General features: G+C 40.6%; 1 protein-coding gene and 1 non-coding gene across 3 annotated transcripts in view; one reads left to right on the forward strand and one right to left on the reverse strand.

The window, feature by feature from the left end:
• Nucleotides 1-3,614: 3,614 nt before the first annotated feature.
• Nucleotides 3,615-3,683, reverse strand: LOC137661671 (small nucleolar RNA SNORD123). The gene has a single exon (XR_011047895.1). It is a non-coding gene; the product is annotated as a small nucleolar RNA SNORD123 (small nucleolar RNA).
• Nucleotides 3,684-8,344: 4,661 nt separating this feature from the next.
• The window catches only part of SEMA5A (semaphorin 5A), a 361,263-nt gene continuing 342,502 nt past the window's right edge, over nt 8,345-27,105 (forward strand). For both annotated transcript variants that reach the window (XM_068396639.1, XM_068396640.1), the window contains exon 1: nt 8,345-8,430. The gene's annotated coding sequence lies outside the window, so the exon portion shown is untranslated. The remainder of the gene's footprint in view (nt 8,431-27,105) is intronic.

Below are 27,105 nucleotides of genomic sequence, written 5' to 3' on the forward strand. Positions count from 1 at the left end.
GTGTCTTTGGTGCATAAACACATTGCCTATTTTGTGAAAAGTCAAGAATATTGGCAGGCATGGAGGCTTTGGGCTGCAGTTGGAGAAATGTTATTTTTTTTCTCCTTTTTTCTTGAGATAATTCAAGTGTTTTTCCACTTGTTGACCAAGTCCTGTTATTAACACTCTCATTTTGGTAGTAGAAGGAATTGACTATTAGAATAAAAAAGATAGTGTTAGCCATGTAGCTCCTATGTATTTCTTCCTTTACTCACTCTTGTCTTTAAATTAGAATCTCTGTCCACAGCTGCCAAATCCGAATGAAATCTGACTTTTTATGCAAATTATTTAATTGACAGTTTTGTCATGCTACAACTACTTTTAAAATTTTAGCCTTTAAACTCTTTGTAAACATATGGCTGATGAAAGGACCAACAGTGAACAGCCTTCCTTATTTTGTTTATATAGCACCATCAGTGCCCACACCAACGTCCCCACAAGCCCTCAGCTCCTGCTCTGAATTGAGAATGTCCATTGGAGACAAGGTACTTCAAGGCGTGTAGACATTACAGTCTTGGTCTCCTTTTAGTATCTTCTGGTAGCATTCAAAGCATGATGGTGGACTCAGAAGGTTAACATTGGTTTCAGTTTCCTTCCTCCAAGCTGGTCTCTTTAATGAACCCCCAAGTCTCATTATGTAGTAAAAAACCTTAGTAATCTAAGTGGAGCTGGGGTTAACTGCAAAAAACAAAGTGGCTCTTGCTCTTTGATAGCATGTCTGGACATCCCTTCTCCTGCTAAGTGTTTTGCAATGATGAGGCTTATTTTATGAAACTTTAGCTTTCAAAAATAAAATTCTGGCTTCTTGGAGCTGACTCAGGCTAGGTGTTTCCTTCTTTAGCAAAATCTCTTACATGTTTTCATGTGTGCAGCCAAATAATTAATACACAATATTTTTAATAGAGCGGTTTCTATTAAGTAAAATACAAAGATAAACAATAAAAACATTTGGAATGAAATACTGTTTTAAATAATTTCAATAATTACAACTGTTTCAGGCTATGGAAAGCAATAAAAGGGATACAAATTTAATAATTGAACTTATACCAAACATCTGCCATTAGCAGAATGCTAAAGGCAATGAGTCAAACACTTAAATGTTAGGTAGTGCTAGAATTAGGATCACCAAGTGCATACTAATTCCGTCTTCCTGTAATGCTACTGCTTCCTACTTTTGCTCATGAAGGAACATCATCTTCCTTGTACCCTGAACTGACAAAGTCACAATGCAGACTGATTTATGCATATTTGAATGAAAAAACAACTTATAGTAGAAAATAGCAGTACATTCTAAATGGACTGCCTGCAGTAAACAGATGCCCTACACTTTGCCAGCAAACTTCACAGCTGTTTGGAAAATGGTGGGTTCTCTTTGGTTTGAGCATCGCTTTGGGACAGAGCACTGCATGAAGGCTAAAGGTATGACTGCATAAAGTTCAGTTCAACACAGATTTTGCACAGATTTTTGGTGCTACTTATAGGTGACTTTTGAAAAATAATAAAAAAAAAAAAAGAAACTTGTGTAACCATATGGGAGGGATTTGGGGCAGTGATCAAACAGTGGTATTAACAACAGCATGATGTGAGACCAATATCCACTGTCCCTAATTCACAGCCCACAACATCTGCTCTTGTAAGTGACACTTGGTAGGGGAATCTCCCTCATGTACATTTAACACTTAGATGTTTGACCTTGAGCGGAGACAGGCAGAACAAGCTAAATCCACAAGTGCCAACCGAGATGCACAAAACCTTTGCAGGGCTGTGGGCTTCCTTTCAAGTCTAGGATGATGTAGGTACCTACTTACACTCCTATTGCTCTAGTCTGACATGAGTTAGACTAGTGATGGGATAGAAGACCAGACTGTGAGGGGGGTGCTTTAGTATCCAAGTAAAATCAGCAAAGTAAATGAATTCAGAAGGTGGTTTTGGGGTTTTTTTTTGTTTCTCAGTGATGAAAATTCTTTAGTTTTAATTTATTTTCTCTTTTTTTTCTTTGCCTAATACTACTTCTACAGACACTTTCAAGTTATTAGGCTTTTCGGTTTTTAACAATTCCAGACTAAAAAGACTGGTTGTAAATAACACCATCTATTTTTTTCCTGTCAGGCAACTGAACACAATGTAGGAGCAACTGAGGAAAATATCGCTTGAATTGGACCTGTAACGTTTATTGCTGCTACTAAATGATCTGATCTGACAGCGAGTGTATGGCTGGAAGAATGAATCTTTTCTAATATGCCATGCATGTTGTTAAGTTCCTGACTGTCTTACTTCCTATGTAAACCCTCTTGACAAGTACTTCTAGCTTATTGTGTTCACTGTGAGTCTTAGAAAGTGAAAGGGCAGAGGGTGAGGGAGAACTCAGTCACAAAAATATGCTGTCTGCGTTTACATAAAGGGGTAAAGGAACTCTCATTAAAGACAGTCAGTGAGGCTCTTTATAGGAAAACTCTTTTTCTGATTAGTCTTTTTTTGTTCATTTCAATTTAATTTGCATGCATTTTTAGGGGATTTAAGATACGCTCAAAGCAAAACAAAAACGTTCACACAGGAGTTTGCTATAATTTAGCTGAATCACTTCTTAAAAGTGACTTAGGGGCTGGCTTACTTGGAGAATTTACTATGAAATTCTTGTGTACGGACAACTCCACTGTCACTTCCCATGCTGTACGCCTCGCTGCCTGACACTCGCTGCCTGCTCAGTGCGCTTTCACGGGATAAATGTAATTTAGGGCTCCTAATGCTAGATCAGTGTCACAGAAATGTTGCCCAAGTATGAAAGCTACTCAGCTGGTTAAGATTTCTTCTAGAAATTGTGATGGTCTAATTCTGTGAAGGCACGAGTTATGCCAAATACGTCTCTACCCTCATGGCCCCAAAAAGGCCAGAACAAAAGCCTGAAGTCCAGATGAGCTCTATATCCTGTGCTTAAGACCATTTGGCACTGATAAGTTCATATATATGTGCTCTTTATCCAAATCCCACTTGTACTGCTGGGTGATGTAGTAACACAGGAATCCAATATTAATGAGTATGGACCTGTAGACAGAGAGAAGCAACTAATGGATTGCTCATTCATACCCTGGCTTACTTTAAGGAGGTGTCTTGGGGCTAACAACCAAAAAATTAAAACTTAAATTAGTCTATAGAAGAAAGTTGTGTAAGGCAGCAGAATATATTGTCATAAGTAGAGGAAAAAACATGCTAATATTTTTATTATGTATTAATTTTAATACAATTTTACAATTTTAATGTGTAATTTCAAAATCCCTGATTCTAGATTCAAAAGTAATAGGAATTATGTCTTAGGTTTGTAATTTTTCATAATTTCAGTCCAAATTCTGACCTATTTAAGAGACCAGAGTTATTAATATTTCCTATTATTTCTACTCCTCAAACTTTTTGACTGGATTTCTCCAAGGCATTCTTTGTTCTCACTCCTACCTTCCTCTTCATTTTGAAAGCATCAGTTCTGGGAAGTGGCTGAAAGATAGAAAAACACACACATAAAAATTGTTTGACTGCAAGTATTCATTGTAAAATATTCCTTTTTTTCCTGGAGGAGATATGAAGGTGAATCAGGAAATGGATGGCTTTTTCAGATCACATGAATCAGTACCCCAGAATTCATCATGTTCACCAAATATCTGACTACTTTTAGGGGCTTGAAGTTAGAAAGCCCTTATTTAAGGCTCATATAACAACTTCTTTAACTGCCTTATCTGTCAGAGACTTTAATGAAAAGAAATAGACAATTACTAGAAATCAGCTTGCACATTTATAAATGCAAGTGCACATTTACTTATAGTATGTAGTTGCATTGAAAATATAACTTTGAACATTCATAAAATTAAACCATTTTGTTTATAAAGAGCCTAAATCATACAAATACCATGAGAAATACTACTTTACTCTCTCTTGATCACAAACGGTAAATATAAACTCATCAGATGAACATCTAGCTCTCAAAAGCCAAGTAATTTACAATCTCATTTCACTGTTCCTAATTCATAGATATTACAAGTACTAGTCAGTGTAACCTTTAAATACAGCACATAATGTCAGACAATAATTTGACAGAAAACAGGAGAGAGTTTGTAACTCTGGCATTTACTTCCCTGTGATTTAAAGCAAGTATTGCAATCATGTCTTTTGCTAAGACAATTAAAATTTTGCTCAGTCTGAACTTGTCTTGTGTCTGCTACTGGAGTATGCGCTAGTGGGCTACAGCCTTGCATGTCCTGCTTTTTAACAGTATAGTTCCCTACTGGAACCATCTGAGGATGACATTCAAATATGGCAGACTCATGATGATCCAGCCTTGGAAGATGACTTTTCTCAATGCAGGCAGGAATGCTGAAGACTCACACAACTCAAAAGCAGCAGACCAAATACTTCTGTGAATCTCAGTGGGAAAGAAGGAAGAAACAGCGATGTAGACCTGATGAATAGGTCAGTCAGGAAGGTCACATAAGCAAGGTGGATTCAAGATACCAGACTGCATAAACTCTGTGTTCTTTAGCATTGGTTCAGGAAAGGGAGCTTGTTCACATGCACCACGCTCCTGGCTGGTCTGCTCTGGAAAGTTTCTGGTCACCAGGAGGGTTTCTCCTGAGTAACAGATGATGTGGTTGAAAAAACAAAAGCAGGCAATTAACTGTGAGATTTCAAAGTTTTTCTCTGCATGTTTCTCATGATCTAAACAAAAATAACTAATGTTTTCAATGGAGTGAAAAAAACAAAATTCAATGAAAATAAAGCCTTTGAACTGTGTCATTGTGAAGCAAGTGAGGTCTTTTCCCTGTGATGGAAGCATAGCTCAAGGCTCAGTTTTACTGAAGTTAACTCCTCCCTTCTTTTTTTTTTTTCCTTTTTGTTTTTTTCCTTTTAACCTAACTTAAACTTCAGGCTTACAGTACCTGACTTTGTTTTTCTAAATGATGAAAGACAGACATACTATCCAAGGTGCTTTTGATGGGTAATGTGAAGACAGGCCTCCCCTTACACGGTGGCTTTTCCGCCTAAACAGATGGTAATCCACTCCCTTCCCTGCTTTCTAACACTCCTTATATCCTGCCACCACAGGGAGGAGCTGAAATCTGGCTTCCCACCAAACTGGCCAAAAGCCTGAAGGTGCTGTGCAGCCTTTCCTCTTCCAACTGCAGTACCTTACCGCTTTCACATGCTGCCATCCCTTAACATGCTAGGCTCTGTTTTGTTGCAAGGAGGGATCAAGAATTAGTAACAGTGAGAAATATAATGACAGGGAAATGCAGAGCAAAGGAAGAGGTGATCCGTACTGGAAGGCAGGCTGGTTGGAATTGGGACTTGGTCCTCTCAGGGTTTTCTTTTCCTTCCTTAAATCAGATAGCAGAACTTCTCCTGCCTCTTTCTCCCCGACCCTCAGCATAATACTTCTGGATTATGTTAGGATATCCTCATTTATTTTGGTTATAGTAACACATAGAGGCTTAGTGTGGGATCGAGACACCACTATGCAAGGTACTCACACGGACCCAAAAAACTCTCAGCCACTACCATCAAGAGTATGTCTGGGGATTGCTTTGTCTAAAATTGCTCATCTCACTCAGCTAATACAATTTAGCTCTGCACTTAGACATAGCACAGAGTAACATGTAACATTAAATGATGTTACATTTTTGTAGCTTTATTTCAAACATTTTTAATCTCACAGCCAGTTTCATACATCTTTGCCCATAAGCTTCTTAAAATAAAATAAAATGAAATAGAATTAGTCATCATTGACATTATTACTGTTCTTCCATGAGATTGGTAGTTAGCTATAAAGCACATGACTTGAACCCTCTGGGGATGATACAGAGAAAGTATGATTCCAGTGGAATTTTTCTTAGGATGTAATGTACATCATTAATCCAGTTATCATACAAAGCTATAAATGTTGTGGGCTTTTGGGTTGTTTTTATTTTGTTTGTTTTACATATACGTCCATTGTTTCATAGCCAAACCGCAGAGGAATTGTTAGGGGCTAAAATGTACATCATTCCAGGTGCTAAAGTTTTGATGTTTTTTTTACTGGCAGTTGGTTTTGCATATACAGTGCTTACTTTTCATTGATAAAGTATGGATGTTTGGGTTTTTTTTTCCCAGCAGCTGGAAAAACAAGTACATCTCCTCTTTAAAAAGAAAAAGTCTAAAGTTATTTTAATAGGTGGAGATACATACAGAGCATGGGACTTAAAACACGCTCTTAAAAACACTCCAAATAAGTTAACGGAGTGTATACGTGAATCGTCCTGTATCTGCAGTTACTTTGATGGCAATTTTTAGGCATAAAATGTATTCTTTTATTTTCTATACAAGTATTTTCTGGAGCTGAATAAAGGCCACAAGGAAGTGATCCTACATAAATATATACTACATTGGTGCCTTACGAAACTGTGTTGTCATAAATAAGGAAAAATCCTTGACTATCAGGGTTACATGACTATAATGGAAAAAAAGTTTGGCCTTTAGTATTTGCTTTTGTGGTTTGGGTTTTTGTTTTTATTTTTTTTTTGAATACAAAGAAGACATCAGAAAGAACGTTCCAAATTCCAGAGCTTCATTTTTAATGATATTTTCAAACTTTCATTAACTTTTCTCCTTGAACAAGTTTCTTTTATAACGTAGCCAAAGTAGCATTCTCCCTGGAGCTGGCTGTTTCATGCAATTTGGATTTGCAACATTTTGGCTTGCAGATAAGTTTTGATTCTAGTTGTTTTAATTAAGTATATTTTTATAGGATTATTCTAGCATGGATCAATTCCATGGTTTTGTTTGTTTTAATAACCTCTCAGTGCTTTTAGTCTTCTAAATGGATGTCTTGCTGCAAAGAGCACAAGTCAGTTTCTGCTGCGGTTTGTAGTAGAAAGGTGCAAAAGCTGACATAAAAGAAAAAAAACTTTGAATGGAATTCACTAAAATACATGTACGAACAAAAACAACCTCCTGGTTTAACACAGATGGGTTGGCTAAACACAAAGGTATGCCTCGAAAATACCTTGAGCAGGGAAATGCAAACGTACGTACCTGGGGAAGATGCTTGCGCGCCTCGGCCGCCGGCCCCGCAGTGCCACGTTTTACCGCCCCCCGCGCGCCGCGGGACCTTTATAGGGAGCTCTCCCAGGGCCTAAAAATAAACTTTCGGGGCTGACACGTCGATCGGTGCCGTAGAGAGAGAGAGGGAGAGAGAGAGAGAGAGGGAGGGAGGGGACGGGAGGGGGCGGAGAGGGACTCGCCGTAGGCTTTTACGTGGCCGCAAAAATGTCAGCGCCGCGCTCCCCCGCCTGCCCACGCCGAGCCGCGCAGCGCAGCGCAGAGCAGCGCGGGGGCTGGCCGCTCACCCGCGCAGCGGGACGGGGACGGGGCCGCCTCTGCGCGGCACCCGCTGCCTGCGCGGTTCCGCGCCATCCCCCGGAGGCCCGGGGCCGGGACGCTGGGCTGTGACTCGCCGGCTCCCGGCGGGTGGGGGGCAGCGTGTGCGGGGCAGCGGGGAGCCGGCGGCGCGCAGCCTCGGCACAGGCGGGCGCTCCCGGGGCGCTCCGTTGGCCCTCCCGGCCCGGGGCAGCCCCGGCAGCCGCTGGCACCCGGATCTCCTTCGCCTCCTCTACCTGCTGCGCCTCGGCTTCGGCGGCGGCTCCCCTGGGCCGGGAGCCCCGCTCGGCGGGGAGGCGCGGAGCCCCGGGCACCAGCCGGGACCGCCGCGCTCCTGCATCCCGCTGGAGCCCCTGCGGACCCCGGCACTCGCGGAGCTGCCCCTCGCCCGTGCCTCTCCCTCCCTCCCTCGCTCGTCTCCCTCCCGCTGTGGCTGTTGCAGCTCGCCAGCGTCTGTTGTGCTTAGTTGTACTGGCGTTGGGGCGCCCCTGCTCAGATCTGATCGCGAGGAGAAGCCTCAGGTCATGGTTTTTGGGCTGAGGTAAGTAAAGAAAAACAACAACAACAACAACAAAAACAAAACAAAAAACAAAACCAAATCCTAAGCACAAATATCTCAACCAGTTGCAACTTCTCGGCTGGCCTGGAGGGGGGAGCGCGGGGAAGGGAAGGGAGTAATGCGAGATCACCCCAGCCTGGGGCTGCGGGCTGCGCGGACACCCGCGCATCACCGGGGACGGGCGGCCGTCGCTACCGCCCCGGCTGCCGCTGCTCCGCCCCCGCGGCGGGGCGCTGGGTCCGGCCGGCGGCCGGGCGCGGGGGGCGGCGGGCGAGTCGCGCAGCTGCCGCGCCGCAAACTTGGTGGGAGCGAGCGGAGCGCGGCGGGGCTGCGCGGGGCGAGGCTGCGGCCATGGCGGCGTGAGGCGGCGGCGGGGAGCGGGGCATCAGCGCGGCGGCGCCCGCCTGCGCCGTGCAGCCCCACGGCGCCTCCAGGTAACCCCCTCCCGGCCCCTCTCCCCCCGCGCGGTGCTGGGGTTGGGGGCGCCGGGGCTTTCGGTGAGCCGCGGCAGTGGCGCGTCCCCGACCGCCCTTTCCGTCCCCGCGGCCGTCTCGCCTGGGCTCCGCGGGGCTGCGCCCCTAGCTCCGCCGGGGCGCCCGGGGGAGCGAGGAGGCCGGCCGGGGTGCCGGCCGCCGCAGCGGCAGGGTGCCGGCAGGGGGAGCTGGGAGCGAGGCGGAGCGGCGCTGGGGCCGGGGACCGGTGGCGGGGAGCGCTGCCGGCGCTCGGAGCCCATGTCGGGCATTGCCCGGCCCCACCCCCGAAAGTCCACCGAGCCTTTCAAAACGGGCGGTCGTTCTCCCCGAAGACGGTGCTGTTTGCGCGGGAAAAGAACAACCAGCCGGGCAGGCAGCCGTATCTCCAGCGGGGCTGAAACCCGAACGGTTCCCCCCGGCGCCCCGCGCAGCGGGAGCCCCCGCGCAGCTCCTGCCCTCGGGCTCGCACCCACGGGAAGGTTTTTTTCGCCCAGGAGTGTGAGGTGCGTTTCGGTCGCCGAGCCCTGGCTGCGGGAGGGCAGCTGGTGGCTCCGAAACGCTTTGCAGGGGTTTAGTCACAGTTTGGAGAGTGAAGTTTGCTCTGCCTCTTCTGGTGAGAGCAGAAGCGAACCGGCGTGAAGGGCACCGGCAGTTGTCTGAGAAACGTAGCGCTTGCGGTGGGATATTCTTGCAGTACGATTTGGAAGTCCCAACGTACGTTTATTGTCGCTGTTTTAACTGTATTTTGGCATTTTCTGAAGAGTCGAGTGTGAGTTACCATTCCGCAGCGACGCAGAAGGAAACACTTTGGTCCGGTGTATTAATCCATCTTTTTGTGAGGATTGCTTGCCAGATAAATGACAGCTATTAGGGTTGGTTGTATCATTCCAGATGCTAAGTATGAAGGGTAGCTTGACACAGCAATAATCTGCCCGGGATTATTCCTGGGGGGCAGCAGAGGTGAGGGGAGATGTCAGTGCCATCCGTTTCTTCAGCAAACTGGACCATTGGCAGGAGAGGTCGGTGCGTGCATGCGTATGCGCCCTTGTGAAGATGGTTAGAATTTGTGAGATTACAGCTAAGAAAAACATCCTAAACCTAAAAACTATTGTTGAAGTTGTAGTAATAGTGTGCTCCGGCAGCCCTAAAGTAGTGAGTTTGAAGACAGTATTTTCTGAAAGCTGACTAACCGTTCTGAGTTCAAATTCTTGTGTGAAAGGCTAGGGTGATGCTAGCCCAGCTAGAGTGCTGTAAAAATAGAATTTTTCATGATGGAAATTGCACTCAAATCTTTGTTGTAGCAGTTTCAACGTTTTCTGGTTATTACGTGACTAAGACTGACTCAGTTTAGCAAAGTTTGATATACTAAGAATTGTTGGACTTGGTGATGTCATATATCTGATACATACTCAATCAAAAGTGTATTGCTGTCTGAAAAGGCTGAGGTATGCCCTTATGTACTGTGCTTCATCTAGTGAAAGATTTTGGTAGACTTCTGTATTTTGTGCTGTATTCCCACCTTCGTCTCCAGCAGGTACTGATAATCTAACTTTATTACATTTACTAATGGATTCATCTCATTTTCTCATTTTAATGCTGAACAGCTGTGAGGAGTCCTGCTGAGAGCTAAGGCTTTGCTCTGGAGGGTGGTGGTTTACTTTTCTGTTTGAGAGGTTGTTTTCAACTAAGTACTGTAAACACTTGCTTTTAAGTTGTACTGCTGATTCCTTAGGATGTTGTAACAGTTTTGTGTTGGTTGAGAAAGCTGAAGGCATTAATATCCGTAGCGTTTCGTTTCTTTTAATCTTTAACCAGTGCTGTTTTCTTGAAATACTTACAGGTAGTAGGAGTGCTCGTGAACTTTGTAATGATCCATAAACTTTGGTTATATCAGGTTTGTTGTACTCATTTCCTGTTGGGCAGAGATGCAAAGGGTGGTAACTATGTATTGCTGCTGTTTTCAGAAGAAAAATAATGGTGTGGTGTTTTTTTCCTTTCCCCCAGCTACTTAGGGAAACCATGTGGATTCTAACTTCTGTTGATGTAGTCTTATACAAATACAATGTGTTCTTATACAAATACAGGATTTTCACTGAATGAAGTTCATTACTTTCCAGTGAGTAAACTGTACGTTACAAGCCATGAACTGCAGAAATACAACATAAGCCTCCTGTAAGCTTCAGTTTCTGTGTTAGAGGTTGCGTGAAGGAATTCAGCGAAGGGAGACGCTGAGCTCCTGGGATGAGCAGCAGAAGACCCTTTTCTGCACTCTGTCCTGCAAGGGCTGCATCACTCCGAGTGTTGGCTCTGGGTTATTTCTGTGCTGTAGGACCTTAAGTGGATAGTTGATAGTACTATCAGTTGATAGTAGGTGTGTACTACCAGTACAATCAGTTGATAGTGGGGGGATGGTGCATGTAATCTGATACTGTGTTATTTAATGTAAAGCAGTATCTAGTAATTAGTTAATATGCTGTGATGACTGACTTCTGAATAGCAATGATATATGATTTAGCTCTAGGTTTAACATCTGGTTTATAAAATTTTGATATGATCTTGATGTTTGGTAATATATGTTCTAAAGTTACTACAGCTCCTGAGATTAATTGGTATTGCGGGTGCCGTAATTTTACGAAGCAGCACTGAGGAACTTCTCATTTTCTGTAACAGCATTTTATGGAGATGTTTAATGGGAGTTCTTGTCAGTGCTGAGTTCTCCAAATTATTGTTAATCAGTCCGTTTCTCTTCATTGTCATCCTTTTATCCTCTTTGGCATGTGTATACGTTCCTATTTGGAAACAGTTCTAAGTTACAGACTACACATTTGCTCTTTCCTAATGTGTTTTATAAAGCTGCAACTGGTTTGAAAGAAGGAGTTGTTTTTGTCAAACAGTATAAACATTTTTCAAACTGACCCTTTTTGAGATTGGTTTGTCAGTTGTTGGTGGTAGGCTAGCTTTGTTTCAGGGTGCAGCATTGCAGCTGGGACCTGTGAAAGACAGGTGGCAGTCTGCTATCTGCGGTTCTTGCGGAAGCCTGGGGCCTGTCACAGCTTGAACTGTGCAGCTTGAGGTACAGTTTGCTGTTAAATCTGTTGTTAAAACAGCAACCTGTTTCCAAAAAAAAAGGTGTGTGGGGCTTTTATTTTAGTTTGCTTCGTAAATGTGTCTGATTATTTATTTAAGAAATTTGCCAGGTCGTGTCTAAGTATAGCACATTTGCTTAACATTTGTCAGGAAGGTAGCAAATGTAAACCAACTTAATGACCCCAAAACTGCAGTCTAATTAGTGTCTTGTTCTTGATTTCGCTAGAAGTATATTCCAAAGTATAAAGCATATAAACCTCTTGTCATTTAGTGGCTTTGTTAATGCATCTGTTCTCAGATTTGTGTCTTCCCTGAGGCATTTTGACGCAATCCAGTTGTCTGCTGTTTAAATCAAGTCTTTATCTCCATCCTCATTATATTTGTATAAATATATTAATAAAATTAATCTCTGTTTGGGGACCTTTTGGGAAGAAATCTGTACTTGTGTCCTGGTGTGTATTAGAAAGTCAGGCAACTTCACAAAGGAGCTGATACTCGTCAGTGATAGTAGCAGGAAGCTGGGATTGGGTATGGTCTGCACTGAGGCCTTTGCAGGTGATATTCTTGAGTTTAACTCAACTCTTAAAACTTATCTTTTCAAAAGTTATCTTTTCTTGTCAAGCAATTTGAACGATTTGTCTTAGAAAAGATTTAAATGCTGTGTAACATGTTAGCTGCACTATCGTTTCCAAACTTATCTCTAATTAGCTTATGTGTTATGAAATTTCTTGTGTAATAGCAAGATAATACAGATTTTCATTCCTGTCCCAATTTTTAAAATCGGCATATATCCCTGAGCTCTAGTATACCTCAGAATTGTTGGATCTTCATTTCTGACAGAACTGGTCAACCTTTTTGTGGCTACCAACCCCGGTAATGGAAATTACTGTTTCACTTGAAGGATGTTGATTGAGTAGCTCTGAATCTTTGGCATATGGTTAGCTGATTTTGAACTCCTTGCTAGATGAACAGCAACATACAACCACTTAACAGTATTTGTTTGGTTTAGGAGAAGTTTACAGAAATTATAACTTTCAGGATGCTGAAATGCAGCCTATTGCTGTCCTGTCTGTAATGTTGGGGATGGTTTCTTAGGCTTTACTAAAGACATGATGAATAAACAAGTAAGGTTGTTGCTGAATCACTTGTTTCTATTGTTGGTGAACTCTACAGAGACAAAGGTATGCGAATTAATATTTGTGTTGTGGTTTTAAAAATGTTCAGGCAGTTGTTCTGCACTGTCTTTTCTCCAGCACAAAGTCACTTCAGAAATTCTTGCTTTTTTTTTTTTTTTTTTTGTGTGTGTGTGTGTGTGTGTGTTTTTTCATGTTCCAGATCATTTCAGTGATCTGGTTTTGGTGGAAGCCCCCTAACATTTGCATTGGCTTATTCCCCTAGTTATGAAGTGTACCCTAGGAGCGCTGCTGAAGTGTCTTTGGTATGGGAGGATGAAGCCCTTTGTGTTGACCTTTCTGATAGAAGTGAAATTGCTGAGTACTTGAGAGAAAACTCCTGGCCTTGCCAGTTACAGGAGGATAGGTCGTGTGTATTGCTGTCTGTCTCCCAAAGTCCAGCAAAGTTTTAGGATTTCTTTACTGAGAGTCAAAATTGGAGGCTGTGAAAAGGGATTATATTTTGTCCACAGTCAATGACTGCTGTTTTCTGTGATGGGCTTCCAGGCAGGTCCTTCAAAAAGTAGTACTACATCTGGGCTGGATGGCCTCATCTGTTATGTCTTGTTTGCTTTCTTATTCTGAGCTCACAGTAGGGTTATATGGTTGTTTTATTAGATTTTTGTTATAAGAAACAGTGTGTGTGTGATTGAAATTTTTATCTAGCTTCTCTTGCCCCAGTGTATGCTCTTCCTTGCTTACTTTTTCAACTTCAGCAATGGTATTGAAATACTTAGTAAGAATGTCTAGGAGATGGTAAGTGCACAAAATTGCTACTAGCATCTGGTGTGGTGTTACCCAGTAGTGCAACATGGGACTCATAGCTTAGCCTAAAGATGGGATTTCGGCTTTGGAAGGGAAGAGAGAGCACTGTTTCCTCATAGTGCTCTTCAAGGCATATCAGCCTTGGCTAGGCCAAGAGTCTAATGACTCGTATAAGCCTTCATAACTCGATGTGATGCTGAAGTAGCTAAAGACAATGTTAGTAGTATTTTTGTCTCTTGAACCTGTTTCTGACACTGCAAAGCCACATTCTGACTCTCACTTGATTAAAAAAAAAAATCTTGACTCCTGTCCTCTAATAAAAGCTTCTCTTTGTGCCTGAAAACCACTGGCTGCTGTGTTCACCGAAGGCAGGCATATGTAGGTGGAGGATGCTGTGCTAGTCAGAAAGTGGTGTTGTAGTTTGTTGTCCTCCTTGGCAGTTCTGGGTCTTTATGTCGGTCAGTTGTCTACTGAGTTCTTTTAGTTGTGCCAATGTAACTCTTCATATGGAGCCATATTGTAAGCGGTATTAGGGAACTGATCCTTTTAAAAACACTTTTTGTCTTTGAAGTACCCATGGCCATTGATCCCTGTAAGGCTCCATAGGCACTGGTCTCAGCGTAACTTCAAGTGTGCAATGAGTATTATCAGGTGAGGAAGGAGGGGAGAGGAGGATTGTGTGTGCAGATAAAAATTCTGATTAGACCCCCAACTAACAACGAAATTTGGGACTGGCAGAAGAGCTCTGGTGGACTTTGCCTCTGTGGTTTAAAGTGTTTTCATACAGCTTTTTGTTTAGGTTAGTTTCATAAGAGGTCACAGGCTCCCTTGTGGAGATTGCAAATGGACTGAGGCACAGATGTATGGCCATCTTCACCAGCAGTCTAAACTCGTTAACTGAGGTACCTGAGATGCAGCACCTCATTGCATTGCCCTTGAGTGTGTCAGGAAATGGGAAATTCAGGGTAATAAACTGTTAAAAACTGGAGCTCAGTCTTCCAGAGCTTGTCTCTCAGACTTTATTCTATTGAAAAATGATAATGGATTCTGATACAAACTGTTGGAATTAATAGTATAAAACGACATAACTGTTCTGAAGACCTACACTGATTTGCCAAACGCGTGAGTTCATGCATACAGATCTAGAGACGTGCAAGAGGTGAAGAAGTTGGTGTTTGTGGGGAGAAAATCATCTTTTTTATGAATGTGGGTATGAGTCCTAAAACACTGTTACTCTGGGCCCTGGAGACTTGTACAAGTGACATAGTTCTGTTGTAAAGCTTGGTCAGAGTGTACAGGCTCACCTGAATTGTCCAAGAGAATTGCAAGATTTTCCAATTTATCTTCTGTTGCTTTCCTGAGTGCATAGTGTTAGACTCCTTACCTGAAGCATTAGATGAGTCTTTAATATCGAAGACAAACCAGTGCAGCTTGGGCATCATACTTTAACTGCTGGTAACCAAAAAAAGTGTAACTAGCAACAACAGCAAAAAGAGAGATCTGGGCTCTACACCTGAATCACTGTGTTTTTTTTGCTGTTGTTGTCTGTTGTTTTAAATTAAATTGATGGTCTGAGTGGAGGGACTTGTTTTCTTCCTTTAGTATCCTGTCTGTAAGTAAGTTTGCAACTAGCTTTTATTAGAAAATTCTGTTTTTGCTCACTTATCTATAACTGGCAGGGAAAATTGTTTTGCAAATGTATTTAGTCTAAAGGCCAACGAGATCAGTATTGGGGTTTGAAGAAAAATAGTCTTGAACTAGAAGTAAACACTTAATTCTGATATTTAACTTGAGTCTTTATATTTGTCTCTCAAACCCGAAATCATAAAGTGCTCTCAAAATGACTTGAGCAAATGTGTTAGTTTTCTTTGAATAGCCATCTGAACGCATTGCCTGCAATGGGCTATCTGCCTCTTGGGAAAACACACGTTAGTCTTTTTATAGGATGACTGTTGACAAAGCTTGTCCTTCAACTTTGGTTGTAGAGATGCTGTGTTGTAATTGTTTTTTTCCAGAAGGTTAAAAAAAGAACTTCTAGTTTGTTGCAGAGGCATATCACTAATATTTTAATAAGAGGAAATATAAGAATTGCATGACTGCAAATATAGAGAGCTCCATTTGTTTGCAAGGAACAATTCATGTGCTGTGAATTGTTTGTAGAAATCAGACTGGTTCATAATTGCATGTATTTGTTAGTTTTGTAGATTTAGCATTCCCCATAAAAAAGTCCTCTAAAAGATAGGTTTTTTTTTTTCCTGCTACTCTCATCGACCTTGACCTTTTTTATAAGCCACAAATTGTTAACAGTGCTGACACTGAGAATTTTGAAAATGGCATTCGAAGTGAGTGGAGCAGTTGACACCACACTTGTTACCAGCTCTCTGCACACACTGACACCTTCAAAGATTTATCTGTAGCCATAGATCAGGTCTAGAGAACTCAATTGCAGATGAAACCTGAGGATCTAGAGATTTCTGTTTTTAACCAGCAGATTTGGTTCACTTCTTGCCAAGCCACGTGCTTGCCTCCCCTTGTCACTTTCTGCGCTGTGGGAGGTGTTGCTTTATGGCATGTTTGAGTCCCTTGTTTCCTTCTTGCTTATTTGGTGACTGAAACTTTCTAAGCCTTATGAGAAATTATGCATGTGTTGAATGTTCTTGCTTCCACATAAAGTTATTTTCCACAAATCAGTCTTCATATGAAGAACAGTGTTTCTGTGAGTGTTTGTATTAATATCAATATATAGTCGATAACTGGGGTGATCAATCTTAGGAAAAAACTGCCTGGCTCTTCCTGAATATCACTCTTGTTGTCTTTTAGGTACTTCTGATGCCAACCTGCATCCCAAAACATTAAGAAGAGAAACAAAACTACTTTGACTTCATGATAGCATCTGGGTTGACTTCCATCATTGTATAACTAGTCCTACAAGCATTAGGTTTATGTGAACTGGAGTGCTTATGGGAGCCTTACTTTTGTGACTGAGTCATAAAGATTTGAGTTAATAAGACTTAGTATTATATTGTTCAGGTTTACATGTCATACTGTGACTGAAAAGAGTTTGGAATTGCTCTTGTAGGCAGCTGACCAGGGAGGAAGTGATAAGCACACCTAACTGATAATCTCTTCAGCCTTAGCAATGGCAACTGGTATATAAACTATTAGTATCTTCTTCTCAAATGTTGTTTCATTTAGCTTCTTTTTGCAGCAGTAGTTCCCAAGATATTCTCACCATTTTAACAGCATTTAGGCTGATAACTGTACTCCTTATCCCTTGGGCTAAGGAGCTCATCACCAAGAGAAAGCTGTTGCATCAGTTTTCCATTACCGTTTTTTCTGGTGGTAGACCTGGCCATTCAAAAATGATGGAAATACAGAATCCTTGCCCCAAGGCATCTGTGGACAGAGTCTTCGTTCACACAGAGAAGTCCATGCTCGTTTGTGTGGAATGATCACTCCCATAGCGAAGCATGTGAAGCGAAGCATGCTAGTTACTCCGTGCAGAATGATTGGAACAGTGAGATTTCTGATGTCTTATGCAGTGTGGCATGAAGTAAGCTGGAGACGCTAGCTAACTGCCTTCCTCTGGCGTTTCTGTTGACTAGAAGCTGCCTGTATCCCACAGGTGATGTGTTTGGTTTGCCTGAGGTTCGGAAACATCAAAGAAAGATCAAGTATAACGCATCTGTATAGTAAAACTGGAGTGTTGAGAGATACTTTAGTAATGTGTGACAAATGTATTAGAATTAAATGTAGGCTATGATAGGCCAAACTCATTCGAGCAATAACTTCTGTGTAGAAATTGTTGGGTGGGGCTCAGTGACCAAAATTATTCTAGTTAGATGACTGGATCATAGTAATGCTCTCTCCTGACAGTAAAACCTATGTATAATTTAAAAGCTTTATGTTATTTGTAAAATGTATCTGTGACACTTGTAATTTCTTAAAGAAATCTTTGCAAACAGCATTTATAAATGTTTCCAGGTTTATTGTATGCATGGTCAAAATTAACGTTACCTTCCAGTTCCTATATACATATATAGGGGTGCATGGGGATGTGTATATATGCTTTTTTCTTTCTATACATACACACATAGGCATTCACACACACATTTTTACAGTCTATTCCAGTTTGTCAAACAGTGGTACTGGTTAGATCATGGTCTCCCTTTCTTTGTTTAGCCAAAATACTGCTGTAACATCCCAGAAAAACAAAATAGAAGTGGAAAGACAGAGAGGCGTGCTGGGAAGAACTTACCAGCTTCAGTCCAGTGGTTAGTGCATGAGACCATGCCAAAAGACAAAGTGAATTGAAATAGAGATCAGGACACTGTTCTGATAGTTGATAGTTTTATTTTGAGCTCTGAAGAGCTCATCTCTTTGAAAAGCAAAGAAATGTTGGTCTCAAATATTGATTATGTGTAATATCTAAAATTCATAAACTTCTTAACTTTATTCTGGCAAGCTGGGCTGCAGGGAAGAATGGAGCAACCTTTGTTTGAGGGTGAAAAAAATGAATAAAAGAAATGTAATTTAAATTAATCCTTCTTGATGACTATAGTGGGATCTTTTAAAGGCAGAGGTCATAATGTGATTTGACTGGATTGAGAAGATACAATAGAATCAGTAGAATTTCAGTAAATTATGAAGTTATGTTAATTTAAATGGACCAGAAACATGGACAAGCTAATTAGACTACAGTAATAAGAATGTACATGGAAGTTTGAGGGTTTAATATCCTTTTCTTTTCTGAAAGCTGATGAACACTTTGTAAGTGCGAGTGTTTCTCCATAGTTTGCCTCTGATTTGATGGTATATATTGCCATGCCCTCTTGGTGCAGGCTGTGGTTAAGTCCGTGTATTGTGTAAGAAAGATTTAAGTACAGTTGTTATGTTTTAATTTCTAAATCCTTCAGGTTACTTCGACTTCCATTCCATCAAACTGCAGCTGTAGTTCCAAAAGTGGTATCAATAGGTCCTAATATGTTATTTGAGATAATGTACAACAGTATGTTGCTTTTGTAGTGTTCTTAATTAAAGGTTAGGTTGCTTAATGCTAATGAAGGGAGATGGAATATTGAGGGTTGACGTTAGCGCTGCTTCATGGTCCAAACAAATTTGGAAAGAAATGTTCTACCAGGTTTGTTATCTACCTTTTAGTGTAGTGATGTTAATAAAATGAGCTCTTATGCTCTGTTGAGTTCCGTTTTGCTCTGTGTACATCTTAAGGCAAAAAAATCAGAATAACCCTTGCTTTGTTGTTTAGTAATTTGACTTAATTCTGCTAGATCTGTCATGTGCAGGATGATGCCAAAGATATAAGGCAGGCCAGGGTACTCGGGCATTCTGCTAATAAGTTATACGTGTGTAAATGTATTAATGAACAATCGATTCTCTAGATACTCAAGTGATTCTTTTGTGCATGTAAGTAAAAAGGTGTGAATGGCAGTGCTGGTGTAGTCGGCTGATCCTGCTTCAACTAATCCATCAAGGATGAGAGCCTGTTGTGAATTTTGTATCTAGGTGGAATTACTTTTTTCTGCTTTCACTCTCTAGTAAGTCAGCCAAGATCATGTCCCAGCAGGTAAAATTGTTTCTGTGAGCAAACCATGTGCAAACTCAGTCTTCAGGTAGCTGTTGGAAGGTGTGCTGAGTGACACGTTACCTCTGTCACATCTAAGACATGCAGGTCACCTTTCCTGCATTCTTGTAGCCCAGGCTAAGTGTGTTACAGTTGCTGGACTCTGGGCAAGCAGGGGTACTTGGGCTGGTAGGAGCCTGCTGGCACCCATGTGGCTATCTGATTTTTTTCCTGCTGCTTTGTGTCCTGAAGCTCAGTATGTAGAAGGGCAGCTGCTGTTGTGTGGGTGGGTGGTTTTATTTATTTTTTTTTTTAATGCCTCATTCAAGCAGTAGAGATAATGAGGTAGGTAGCAGGCAAGAGGGGAGAAACAGGTGGTAGAAATAAGAGGTGGGAGAGGATGTTTTGGATGAGTGGGAATGGAAAGCTTCAGAGGAAACCAGAGCCTGTGTGTCATAGGAGAACAATGTGGTGGCAGCGAGTAGACTGGATATGGGCAACTGCAAAATTGTGAAAACCTTTCTTCCTTCTCTCTGCCACTGTGCGCCCGGCACCCCACTCGGCCTCACAGCGTTAGCCTTTTCGGCTCGTCTTGGCTGTTCATGGGATCTGACTCCTTTTGGACTAGATCAAGAAACAAGGTTCCAGCTAACCATATCCGCTGCTGCTGTGCTACTTTTCTTAAGTATTTAGAGGTCTACAATTAGCTAATGAAACACTTAACAGAGAGTTTCTCACACATATAACTGCATGAAACTTGATGGCTGTATTAATGTAAATAATTGGCAGTCAGAAGGAGTTGCTATATAATGGGAATTACAGAAACTGAATCCTGAGTTGGAAAACTGGGTCAGGATAATTGGAGTAATGTCACCAGCTCTGAGGGTGGACACTGTTTTCATTTGCATGTTTAAGGTCTGTGGATCTACAGGGCTTTCAGCTGTTCTCCAGGTACGAACTTTCCATGCAGCTTGTTAGTTATTTGCTTTGTGTTTCTTCTGTGAATTATGATGTGCTTTGCAGTAGAGCTCTACTATGAATGATATGACACTGTGGACATGTTGTAGAGATAAGCAAGTTAATTTTTCAAACTTAAAAAGTGAACACTTGGTACGTGCTTTAATTTATGGGATGGCTTTGCTTATCTCTTTTTGAGTTCCAGAAGGAAGTGTGAAATGGCAACAACCTTGTTTTAACTCTTGGAGATGAATCCTGAGAACTTATGATCAGCAGAAGACCTGTGAAGCATTATGATTCAGTTTGGTGTGGGAGCACGGTTCAAACAGGTTGGAATAGCATGGTGGACTTCTGCCTGAGTTCCATTAATTATGGCGAATATGGAATACAATGTTTGCGTAAATTATCTGTAATACAAAGTGTACTTGGAGAGAATAGTAAGAATTTCAATATAGCTTCTTTATTCTACTGTCAGCACATCCAGACCTTTTTTCCTTCTGTGTCTTTAAATACCTTCTTGAAAATCTTTCAAAGGTATTTTTATTAACTTAACATAGTGCAGATGTCGCTAGCTGTGAGGAATAAGTCACAATGACTTGTAGTGTCGTGTCAAAAATATCATTAAGAGGGTTAGAACAAAGGGAGCAATTAATGAACAGTCTTCACTATGAAGAAATGTCAGACTCCTCCAGGGCTAAGCTGCTTCTGAGCCGTATTCATTAATTGCTCTTTTGAACAAAGTTGGTGTTGATGACTGGGTTTAATTAAGCATACCTGAGAAAATCCACAAAAACAGATCAGAAGTATTAGAATGAAAAATTAACATTTAATTTAATAAATAAAGACTTTTTCCTTCTCAGGGGGGTTTTGTGTTTCATGTAACTGTTTCTGGCTGACATTTCCCCCAAACTATTGGGATTGTCTTCATTGGAGATTTTGGCAGAAGGTATGTCTTATTGTTTGCTTCAGGATGCATGCCAGATACTATGCTCACTTTGAAATCTCTATGATTAAAAATGTATTACAATCTGTCATAACGGAAGACAGCTCACAGAACAGTCTCAGTCTACCTGTTGAAATGTGGCAGGTGAGGGAAGAAGTACATGTGAGCAGAAAGATAGATATCTTAAAGCCTAATTGCTAAAGCTCATTCCAAACTTGCTGACCTTGGTTAAAAATATCTGCTTGGGAAAACTAAACAGCAGCTCTGTAGTATAAACTCTTATGTAGAACTCGATTGTCAGTACTCAGTGACTTACAGGTCTAAATTGAAACTTGATGATGGTGGTTCCCAACATACATGTTATTATGTGGAATATAGTAATACACCTATCACCATGTTTGTTACATTTTTGATTCTATTTTGCCACTCAATAAGACAGAGGCAGGTGTGGTCAGTATAGTATAGATGCCTGGAAGAGTCTACCTAGAAGGTGAAGGCTATTTCTGTATGATTTTTCTGTGCATTGAACCGAAAGTTGCAATAATATGTGTAAAATAATGTTATTTTGTGTTTTGATGAGAAAGATGGGAGAGGAGGGAAGACTAATAAACACCACAGCTGACCTCTTCTAATTATACTGTTTCCAGGTATTTATTTTGGTTTTATTCATAAGTTCTATTGTGTAAAGTGAATCAGAGTATGAAGAAGAATTTTGCAAAAGAACTTTGTAGTAGTTTGCAGTTTTGAGCCAAGTGGTAACTGGAAGCTTTAATAGCCTTACAGTACCACTTCAGAAGCAGAGATGTGCCATTGGACAGACATGTCAGAGCTTAGTAAAAATAGCATATCCTATAGTGGGCATTCATCCAGGGATCTAAAATTAACATTATATCCTGGCTATGATACTGCAGGTGGTCACAAGCACTAAAATAGTATTCAGCACCCTCTGTTATTCAAGCAGGTCTTAACATATTTATTTTAAACATTTTATGGTTTTATGCAAGGCTGACTTTCTGTTATTACTGTTGTTCTTTATATGGCATCAAAATGTGCAATGTGTTTCACAGGTATTAAAACAGAGCCTTGGCCAGAGATGTTTAACGTGGCCCTGCGTGAATGGAAGTCGGTGGCACTATTCCAGCTGACTTCAGCTGGGAGTATAAGTAGATCCTGACTTATTTCTGATAATATATATAAACACACAGTCAGTTGGCAGGATTGAAAGTGATTTATTTAACATTATGCTATTTTACTTGTACCATTCCAATAGAGTTTGGCCAAATAAGCTTGAGGAAAAGTGCTATCCCCTGTATTAGGGGAATGTAAAGCTTGAGGTAAAACAGAACTTGGGTATTGTGGTTTGATTGATTGCTTGAATATTTATGTAAGTTACAGTAGGTTCTGATTAGTTGTATGTGGAAAGTCTGTACTGACTTTTTCTTTTCATTATCCTGCCCTCTTCTGCCCCTTTCTGGAAAAATAAAGGGACATAGGCTTTTTAAGGACTATGGGCAGGAGGTTTCTTTAAAACCCATTGGAATGACCTGTAGAAATAAGATGGGATTGTCTTATGACTTATTTATTGAGTATAGGTGTTAGTTCTTGTGTTTGTTTTGAGAGTGGTAACAGGAGCATCTGTTTCTCTTTCTTGCTGTCTCTCAATTATATGTCTATGTGTGTGTGGAGGGAAATGCGACAGAGACAACAGAACTGTGTGTATATGTAAATATCCTCTTAGAGGACAAACATCTAGGGAAAAAATGAATGTTTCCTTTATTCGTTAATTTTTAACTATATATGACCATAATTTTTTTTTAAATTCAAACAGAGTTTATTAATAAATTTTTTGGAGATTACCACTAAAAAGACTGGCTTCTCCCTTTTAAAAACATGATTTTTAAGTAAGGTGAGAGACTTCTGTTCCATGTTTTCAGATTTGTCTGCAGATCTTTATTGCTTTGCTCGCACATTTTTTAAAGCATGGATTCTTAGAATTCTTTGTCATATTGAATAGTTGTGAGCATTTTAGCAACTTTTTGAGGGATAAAAAAAATTGTTCCTTAATTTTTCATTCTTAATTTACATGATGTCTAATATTTTCATTTAGTGTCACTTCTAAAAGTTTAGGTAAAGCTAGGATGAAGAGGTTGAATTTTTAGAAGTAACATTCACTGCTACAGTAAGGAGAAAGCTAGTCACATGTACAGAAGTGGTGATGCAACAGATACAGTGGGTAAGGCAGAAGCGTAATTTGACCAAAGATTCACGGCAGAGGCTTTTTCTGTTTATTTGCCATAGCAGGTTAGTGGCAGGCTTTGAAATAGTGATGGGAGCCGAGGCGCCCTTATGCTTTGAAAGCTGCAGAGGGGGGAAAAATCACATATGAAATGTTTAATAAAGGTATTCTTAAGTGATCACATTTTTTTCTCTCCTGGCATTATGAGACAGTTTTTCGGAAGGTGAGTCTTCAGGACAGTGTTCTCTTTTCTCCTTTTTCTGCCTTCATGAAGCAGCCCTTATCGAAGGGGAAGTGATTTGGAAGTGTAGTGGTAGCCAGTACCTATACAGTAGCCTACCCTTTCCACCACATGATAAAGGGATGAGCTAACAACTGTCCTAGTTCCTCTTCATCTATCAAATACTAAGTTTCAAATGCTTCATGTCTTTATGGAAATGCAAGTGCTACAGCTCAGTAAACCTAAACCCAGTGGCCTAAGCAAGTTTGGATTTTAATTTTAGTTGTATGCCTTTGCTATTGTGGGAACACTAAATAAATAAGTGGTTTCAGGAAGAAAAATAGGCTTTTGCCCTCCAAAATAAACCTGACCTTAACATGCCTGTAGTATGGTACGGTGCCACAAGGATCTTGGTTTCTTATTTGCATCTCAGAGGAGCAGACGTTACATCTGTACTGCCATGGAAGTGAATGGCATTACAAGAGCATCAGCCACAACATAACTCAGCACATTAGCTTGATGCACAAATGAGTTCTGCAGATCTGGTTTACCTTCCGAGTGAAGTTCATGTGTATGTGTTTCTTCTTCTTCACCTGCAGCGAAAAGCAGTAGATGCAAGCATCAAAAAGAACCTGCTATGAAAGTATATAATACAAGATGAATTTTGGGATAGTGGAATACTGTGTCATGAGATCTAGTGAAGTTACAGTTATTATCTTAGCGTGGTACCTATAATAAAGATATATAAATAAAGAAATAATAAATAATAGATTAAAAAACTACAGGCCTATAATGCCTTTCTCCTGTCTAGGGGGAGAAATTAATTTGTGCATGCTGTTTGCAAAACCTTTTGTAAAGGAGTTCAGACTGCTTCAATGGAAAGTGCTAAATAGGTCAATTATATCCAAGTTCAGTGAATTTTTTTTAAGTAAGCACTTAGAAGCTACTAATACTCTGATAAAGAAAAAATCTTGATGATGTTCTAGGGCAACATAATAGTTGAAAAACACATTTAAAATAGGAAAATTTGAAAGAGCCTTGGTGTCTCTAGTGTTTCTTTTTTAAAAAGTTTTGATTGTTTTCTAGAGTTGTTTAAAAAAGCAACAACAAAAAAATCCCAAAACAACACCAACAAACCCCCCTCTGAAAATTACCAATTTAGCACCTATTTCAAATACAAGGATTATGCTGGCCTAGCTGGAGGGCTGGGGAAAACTCTTGAAGGCAGAGCTCATTTCTGAACTCTCTCCTTCCCCCTGCCCCTCATCTCCTGTGCTCCTTGGTAGAAGTACACCGCAGGAGGGAAGCGTTCCTGTTCCTCATGCATCTCTGTCAACAAGCCACATCTGTGGCTGGGATGGTTCAGCTTTTTTTATAAAAAGGGCTTTAACTTCACAGAAATAAATTAATCCCATATTGTTGTTAGTTCTAAGACTAATTTTAGACAAAGTTGCTTTAGATATGGAAAAAATCCTTCGTCTTACTTGTTTGGGTGACAACTGGAGCCTCGCATGAGAACAAGAAAACATGACTGGTTCTTTATGATGTGACATTTTAGGACAGATTGACAAACAGCTTGAATGACATTTGAAGACGCAAGATGTAAGAACTCACTGCCTTAGCTAAATGTAAACACTGCTGGGAGAAAAGCAAGCTTTTATTTAAAAAAGAAAAAAGGTGGGGGAGAGAAGAGCAAGCTATGCTTTAAGCTGTTTCCTTGTATGATTAACAGCTGGACTGTCTTCAGAAAATGGCATGTCTTTCTGCTTTTATAATTTCAAGGTGGTTATTGACTGAGCAGTAGAGTGCTTTTTTTCTGTATCTGATGCCTTACCGAGTTCTTTGCAGTCTCCTGACTCTGTTAGGAAGCTAAAATTGGAATTTTAGTTATCAGACATAGAAATCATTAACAACGTTTATTGATTTCTAAACACTCTTCCGTTATCTTGACGCTGTCAGATCACCCTTATCCACTTTCCGCAAAACATAATTGAAAACAATGAGATTTCTCAACTTTTGTGGACAGGTAACAGACTGGTGAAGATTTTAATCTGAGAAAACATCATTCAAGCTGAAGCCATAAGAAGCTGAGTCTTCTAGCAGTAAGACCAACTTTAACAAAGAAATCTCCACTGAAAAGGCTGTCTGTCTCTTCTAGTTTGTCCTTCACATTAAACCAAGAAACGTTTTTCAGAGGTCAGATAAGAAAGTTGTAATGCAAGTGACACAGAAATCCATTAACGCTGCCTCCAGATTTTTAGATTTCTGTATCTATAGCTTCATTGCATAGCAAAGTTCAGGTTTTATGCTAACAATTAATGCTCTGGTTTTGATTCTTGAAATTTGATTTATGTATGAAACTCCTTCAAAAGAGTAGGTGCTCAATGGCAAACTGCTTCAGGGTGAAGTGGTGAGTGAGAGGAACTAAATGCAGCTTTAAAGTAGTGGTCCTATTTACCAAAGAGCATTCCCCATAGGGAGTAATAATATCCTGTCATACTAAGAAATGAAGAAAGGGTAGAGTAGATAATTAAAATTAAAAAGCAAAGAATTCTTTTAATACACCAGAAAGTAGGACACAAAACTTAAGAGCTAAAAAGTAAGCATACTGTAAAAATATATACTCTTTTTGCAATACATTAAGAAGTCAATATAATTTTCTTATATTTCACTTTGTATTTGGAGCCAGAGCAACATACAGATACATCTTGCTGGAAATGTTTGATTTTATTTCCTTAGAAACTTGCAAATTTCTTTGCATATTAAATACAGCAAGGGAATTCGTAAATTGATAGATTAGAGAGAAGGAAGTTAAAAAGGGGTTTAGATGGTTACAGTTATTTTATATTGACTTTTACAGTCTGGGAGTGATAAGTTCTCCCATGTTTTGGAATACAAGATGTGAAAGTTGGGACTGATGACAAAAATCTGCTTTCTAACACTGTATAACAGTATCAGTTGGAGCAAACCTTTGGCCTTTTTGGTACGAATTAACTCTGTCCTGAGGATGAAGTGTCTGGAGCCTTCTTTTTTTTGCCCCCTCTTTAAGCTACATATTGATAAAATAAAATGCTGCCCCTATTTGCTAAGCTTTGTTTCTTTTTGTCACCTTTATGTGCTTTTGATTTCATGAATCATCCCTCCTTGGTAAATTTGCTAGAGGATAACATCTTCTACTTAGATGTCCTGTGCCAGCAGACACGGGTAGATCAAAATGCTCATCAGATCTCTGTATGTGGATTGTATTATTCTGCATTGATCTGGAAACTGTATTTATTTGTGTACTTTCTGTGTCATGCTGCCAAAGGAAAATAATCTTCCCTGCCATCTATTGTGTTTTGTTGAATTTAAGCAGGTTTTACGAAGTTTCGATCAGGTTACAGTGCCATGGATATGTGTAGAATAGTTGCTAAAAATTTGTGTGAGAAAGATAAAAGGAAGGTCGAGATAAGTGGTCAGGAAGTAGGCAGGCTGTTAGGAGATGGGTTTGGACTGAGTTCAGAGCAAAGAGGCTGATCAGGATGTGTGGGAAACAGATACGTTGTCTCGGTTGTAAGACGCAGAAGGCTGGTATTAATTTGTTGAGAGGAATGTGGTGAAAAATGAGATTCGGATACCTGTCTGAAGGTTTGAAAGCAATCTTTGATGTATTGTGAAATACGTGTCTGGTGACAT

The sequence above is a fragment of the Nyctibius grandis genome, chromosome 3 (genome assembly GCF_013368605.1).
Source record: "Nyctibius grandis isolate bNycGra1 chromosome 3, bNycGra1.pri, whole genome shotgun sequence".
In the NCBI taxonomy this organism is placed as follows: domain Eukaryota; kingdom Metazoa; phylum Chordata; class Aves; order Nyctibiiformes; family Nyctibiidae; genus Nyctibius; species Nyctibius grandis.